Genomic DNA, 6,944 nt, shown 5'->3' on the forward strand with positions numbered 1-6,944 from the left:
TTTGAGGTTCCCATCATCCTTGGGAGACCATTCCTTGCCATAGGGCGTGCCTTGGTTGATATGGAGAAGAGGCAGATGAAGTTTAGACTAAACAATAAAGAAGCAACTTTCAATATTTATAGGTCCATGAAGCAGAGTGGTGAGCTCCAAACGGTATATGCTATAACTTACAAAGTTGAGAGTGGAACATAAAGGCAAATTGAATAACAACTAGGTGTTGAGGCAATAACAGCAGTTATGATGAATTTCTATAGTGATGCTATTGAAGCGTATGATGAGTTGGTATCTGCACTCGATAGGTGCGAATATCGGTCAAAACCAAAGAAGTATGAGTTGGACATGAAGAATTGTTAGTCCCCACCCGCGAGAGCATCTATTGTGGAGACACCGAAATTGGACCTTAAGGCTCTACCACTGCATTTGAGGTATGTATTCTTGGGTAGAGATAATACTTTGCCGGTCATCATTGCGACAGATTTAAATGTGAGTCAAGTAGAGTGCTTGGTGACTGTGTTAAAGAGGTTCAAGCGAGCTATTGGGTGGACTATTGCAGATATTATTGGGATTCCTCCCGATATTTGTTCTCACAAAATCCAACTCATGTTAGATAACAAGCCTAGTATCGAGCACCAGAAAAGATTAAATTCACTTATGCAAGAGGTAGTTAAAATAGAGATCATCAAGTGGTTGAATGTCGGAGTTATTTATCCCATTGTGGATAGTAGTTGGGTATGTCTTGTGCAGTATGTGCCTAAGAAGGGTGGTATTACTGTGGTTCCAAATGAAAGAAGCGAGCTTATTCCAATGCGGCCCGTGACTGGATGGAGAGTCTGCATGGATTACCAAAAGTTGAATGCGTGGACAGAGAAGGACCAGTTTCCTATGCCATTAATGGACCAGATGTTGGATAGACTTGCAGGCAAGGTTTGGTATTGTTTTCTTGATGGGTATTCGAGCTACAATCAAATTTCTATAGCTCCGAAAGACCAAGATAGGACCACCTTCACTTTCCCTTATGGGACTTTTACTTTGAAACGGATGCCATTTGGGTTGTGCAATGCTCAAGCAACCTTCCAGTGCTACATGATGTCGATATTTTCTGATATGGTGGAGGACACTATTGAAGTGTTCATGAATGATTCCTCTGTGGTAGGTGACTATTTTGATCGATGTCTGGATCATCTTGTCTAGGTGCTTAAAAGGTGTGAAGACTGCAATCTAGTGCAAAATTGGGAGAAGTGCCACTTTATGGTGAAAGAAGGGATAGTTTTGGGTCATCGGATTTCTGAGAAGGGAATTCAGGTTGATAGAGCAAAAGTAGAGGTAACAGAAAAGCTTCCACCACCTATCTCTATGAAAGGTGTTTGAAGTTTTCTTTGGCATGCAGGTTTCTATAGAAGGTTCATCAAGGACTTTTCTAAAATTGCACATCCATTGTGCAAACTGCTCGAAAAGGAGTATAAGTTTGATTTTGATGATGCTTGTCTATGAGCATTTGGAGAGTTGAAGGAGAAATTGGTTACTGCACCTATCATTATTTCACCAGAATGGGGACAACCGTTTGAGGTAATGTGCGATGCGAGTGGATTGGCACTTGGTATAGTATTAGGACAGAGGAGAGAAAAATTCTTCACCCTATTTACTATGCTAGCAAAGCTCTAAATGTGGCCCAGAAGAATTATACAGTGACAGAACAAGAACTTCTCGCTATGGTTTTCGCATTCGAGAAATTTCGATCCTACTTGCTTGGTACTAAGGTCATAGTGCATACTGACCATTCTGAATTGAGGTATTTGATGGCGAAAAAGGATGCAAAACCAAGATTGATTAGATGGGTATTGTTGCTGCAAGAGTTTGATTTTATGGTAAAAGATAGAAAGGGGATCGAAAATCAAGTTGTCGATCACTTGTCCAAATTAGAGGAAGAGGCTATGCTGAAGCTTGGTGATAGGGTTGAAATTAATGATGCTTTTCTAGATGAACATGTATTGGCTGCTTCTCATGACCTGATTCCTTGGTTTGCAGACTTTGCTAATTATTTGGCAAACGATTTGGTGACCCCGGATTTGTCTTTTCACCAAAGGAAAAAGTTTATGCATGATGTGAAGAAATTCTTTTGGGATGAGCCTTACTTGTATCGTAGTTGTGTTGATGGAATTATTCATCGTTGTGTGCCCAAGGTTGAGATGTTGAGTGTATTTGAAGCATGTCATTCATCGCCGATTGGTGGGCATCATAGTGGTATTCAGGATGCGCATAAGATCTTGCAGTGTGGGTACTACTGGCATACCATCCACCAATAGGCTCATGATTTCGCCAAGTCTTGTGATCGTTGCCAAAGAGAAGGAGAGATTTGAAAGAGGCAAGAGCTTCCTATGAATCATATATTGGTGATAGAGTTGTTTGATGTATGGGGCATTGATTTATGGGTCCAATTGTGATTTCACATGGGATGAAGTTTATTCTTGTTGCGGTTGATTATGCATCAAAGTGGGCGGAAGCAGTTGCGCTCCCCAACAATGAAGGTAAAAGTGTCATCGTATTTTTTTAAAAAAATATCTTCTCCAGATTTGGTACACCGAGGGAGATTATCAGTGATGGAGGTTCCCACTTTTGTAATAAGTTGTTCAAGGCGCTACTTGAGAAATATGGTGTCCGCCATAATGTAGCCACTCCTTACCATCCGCAGACTAGTGGGCAAGTTGAAGTGTCCAACAGAGAGATGAAATAGATTGTGGCAAAGACTGTGAATGCTAATAGAACGGATTGGTCAATGAATCTTGATGATGCTATATGAGCCTATCGCACTGCATACAAGACTCCCATAGGTATGTCTCCTTACCAACTTGTATATGGGACGTCTTGCCATTTACCGGTAGAGCTAGATCATAAGGCTGTGTGGGCGATGAAGAAGCTAAATTTGGATTGGGGCACCGCATCTAATCAAAGAATGAATGACTTGAATATGCTTGATGAGTCTCGCCTAAAAGCTTATGAAAGTTCAGCCTTGTACAAAGAGAGGATGAAGACGTATCATGATAAAAGAATTGAAAAGCGAGAATTTGTTGTGGGTGATTTTGTGCTTCTATTCAACTCTAGGTTGCGCTTGTTTTCGGGCAAACTCAAATCCAAATGGACCGGGCCATTTTTACTCACAAAAGTCCTCCCCCATGGAGCGGTTGAGCTTGAGAACAGTGAAGGAACAAGGTTAATGGCAAACGGGCAAAGGATCAAGATCTATCCGGGAACGCAGAAAGTGTGCAAAAGGTTGTTGAGGCCTATGTTGTTACGCTGCTTAGGAGGCAACCCAGATGTACAATTTTGCCAACGATAGATTTTTGTTTCCCCTCTAGTAGTTTTCTTTGTTTAGTTGATTCTCTGTATTAATTTAGATAGGTGTTTTAGTTTTGTATTAGCGTTGGCTAGAACTAGCATAGGGTCCGTGTCTAAAAATTATCCAGAAAATGTAAAAAGAATAGCCTAATGGTTGCTACATGTGTAGGTGTGCTATGAAAAATCTGTAAAAAATGGTCTGGTGCAGAGGTCTACGGACCCCATCGACGGTTTGTCAATCCATCCACGGGCCGTGAATGGTGTCCGTAGATCCCTGGTAAGTGCCTAATTTTTTCTAAGTATGAAGGTGATCTACCATCCCAATTGACGGACCGTAAATCGACCTACGGACCATAAGCGAGGTCTCGTAGGTCCTAACCCTAAGTTGGACTGACCCGACCCGTACTCTCCTATTTAAAAATCTCACCTTTTAAATCATTCCCACTTCCCTCCATTTACTCCCAAATTGTTTCTAAAACTCCCAAATCCCTTAAATCACTCTATAATCACTCCATCACTCCCCAATAAATCTTCCCTTTCTCTTCCCCAAAATCCTAAATTCCCATTCATCTCCAAAACTCCACTCATCCCCAAACTCCCCACAAGGTTCGGTGTACGGGTTCGGCGCAACTAGGCGATTAATGTGGTCTTGCAAAGCTTAGTGTCATCACGCAATCACCCCACGCCTCGTTGCTTGTAAGGTAATAGACTTTCTCCTCACTTTGAATTTTGGTTCATAGATTGAATATAGATAGTCGGGAGTCGGGTCTTGACCTTGGGTAATTAAGTGTATATAATTGCATGCTAAAATTTAAGTACTAAAACCCTTGGGACGATAGATTGTGATTGTGTTGCCTTGATAGTGTGTTAAACCTATCTAAATGCTAGTCTATATGTAAAGTTTCGACTTAGGATTTCGAATCTTGTATGAAATAATTATCAAATTGAGTAATTGGAACCCTTGGAATGATGAAGTAGAATGATTAAATGTTGAAATGCATGGTTAGACTAGGATAATGTTGAAAATTGTCACATATGTGGGCTTAAAAATAAAGAATGTCTGAAACCTGGCACAGATCACGTCCACGAGACCCCATCTACAGACCGTAGTTCAATCTACGGACTGTAGATCAGGTTCATGATTGGATGCACTTGAAAATTTCACCAAGTGTGAAACCACGGAGGTGGACTACGATCCGTAGATCAATCTACGGACCGTTCTGTACATCTGTGGTTTCCATCTGTGACCAATATTGTTGGTCCTTTGATCCACGGAAGGGTTCTACGAACCATAGATCAGTCTACAGACCGTAGGTCCCCACCGTACATGACCACTGTAGCCACTGTCTGAAATTTTTTTTGGGTCTTTGTTCTTGTTCTCTTTTAGTTCTAAAATAATTTCGAGTGTATTTTTAGTTAGTTTTGGTACTAATAACGCTTCCAGAGGTACTATGGCACCGAAGAAGCTAGTCACTTATACAAAACAGGGTAAGTCAAAATCTGTTGCCCCTAGCTTCCGGTTAATCGACAAAGATAACGATGTGGAGACGGATTCGGCATACGTTCCTCCCAACACAAGGACCTCTCCCACTGCACCCCGAGTCACTAGAGGCACCCCCCGGAAGGTGATTCTCGACGTAGTCACTGTCTCCCAGTCTAATGAGGAGCACACACTGATCGGGTTACCAACCAGGGCTGCTTCCAGTACAGAGAATGGGTCTACATCCAGCTCTGAATCTACCCATGCTTCGGGCTCTGAGTTTAGCCATGTTTCATGGTCCGAGTATGCCTATGCTGAGGGGTCCATTGCTAAATCATCCACATGTTCTGGTGAAAATGAACAAGCAACCTCATCTTTTGAGGCCACTATCTCGGAGTCAGTCCCAGCACCACGAAATGATGACCATACTCCAGTGGCCAGCGAGCCAAATAGATGGTGTGTTGAGGGCCAATGGCAGATTTATCAGGATATCAAGATGAAAAATGACAAAGAGAAGATGGCCCGACTTATTATAAAGGAGCGCAAAGTCCTCACAGGGAGCTTGCACACTATCCCCGACATCTACCAGCCTTTTAAACTTCACAAGTGTAATTGGATGGCTCGAGATCCAGGGACTTATAGCAAGGAGAGTGTGCGGGAGTTCTACGCCTCCTATGCTGCCACTTTCCAAGGTTCGATCTCCAAGCGGTCCAAGGCCACAACCCAGGACCCTCTTACTTCCACTATGTTCCGAGGTTGTCCGGTGGACATATCACATGCCACCATCAGCTGATTTCTCTATGGCCCAACCACTAACCACTCTTGGCCACTAAACACAGCAGAGTTTGATTATCGATGGGACATTGTGAGGGGTGACGCTTTCCAGAGAAATGCTGAGCAGTGGGAGGCTGTTACACTATGGTTGGCTAAACGCATTGCTGCAGATGGCGAGCGTGCGGAGTGGGTCACCGCACCATGGTTGGGTATTCGAAAGGCCACATTAAAATTTATTGTCAAATTCTTCTGGTTGTTGGTGCGCAACAAAGTGTGGCCTACAAAAACTGACAACCAACTCATATGGGACAGAACCGTGATGGTTGCAGCATTAGTAGCAGGATTGGAGATTGACTTTGCCCACATGCTGCTGACAGAGATTCACGAGAGGGCGTTCAAGACCTCCACTCATAACCTATTTCCATGTTTGATTTTTCAGTTGTGCAGGGACTCTGGAGTGTCGATCTGGCATTGTGATAGGTTGACCCACCCTACTAGGACTTTGGATATTGGACTCATTCAAGATGGGGCAAATGTAGCGGCACCTCACAGAGAGCCCCAGGTTGAGGTACCTCCCTTGGGCGCAGATCATGTAGACACGGTGGAGCAGGCATAGAGTGATGACCCCATTATACCAGACCACACCGATACTGTCCCGGCCTCCTCTTCTCAGGCACCTAGTAGGCCTCCTAGCTCATCCAGGTCCATACCACCGTCAGGAGCTATCGTTGTCCTGATGGCTAGAGTACAGAAATCAGAGGCTCAGATGGCCACGTTGCTGCACCACATCCAGCCTTGGATGCAAAATTCGATAGCCGAGTCCGAGGCCTGAATGGAGCGAAGGATGGAAAGCATGATGAACCGAAAGGTCCAGTCCGTTAATAAGCACCTCGATGCCTTCGAATTGAGAGTCCTCGGGCGACCGGTTCTGACCACAGATCTATCCTCTTTTCGGACCGAGTTAGCTAGTCTCCAGGCCAACGTTGATGCCATTCTTGCTACCCCTATAGTTGAGCCTCAAGCTGCTCCTACTGCCTTGGATGATGATACGGTGCTAGATGATTTATTCAGTGGGACCATCGAGGAGAAGCCCGAGCCTACACGTGCCAAAGGTAAGAGGCACCGTTCAGCTGCACTGAGGAGGAAAAAGCCCAAAAGAGACAGTGTAGGCAGGAAAAAGAGGCTAAGAAGGCTTCTATCTTATATGAAGAGTTGCGCCAGCAAAGGGTGCGTGAGAGTGTTACGAGAACAACGAGTTCTTTCTTCTGCCCTATTTGTAGAGGTCCCACCTATTGTGAGGGACGATGTGAGCACCACTGATGGTGCGGTTAGAGTGACTAAGATCACTACTAAAGGT

Source organism: Solanum stenotomum, chromosome 2 (genome assembly GCF_019186545.1).
Source record: "Solanum stenotomum isolate F172 chromosome 2, ASM1918654v1, whole genome shotgun sequence".
NCBI classification, from domain to species: Eukaryota; Viridiplantae; Streptophyta; class Magnoliopsida; order Solanales; family Solanaceae; genus Solanum; species Solanum stenotomum.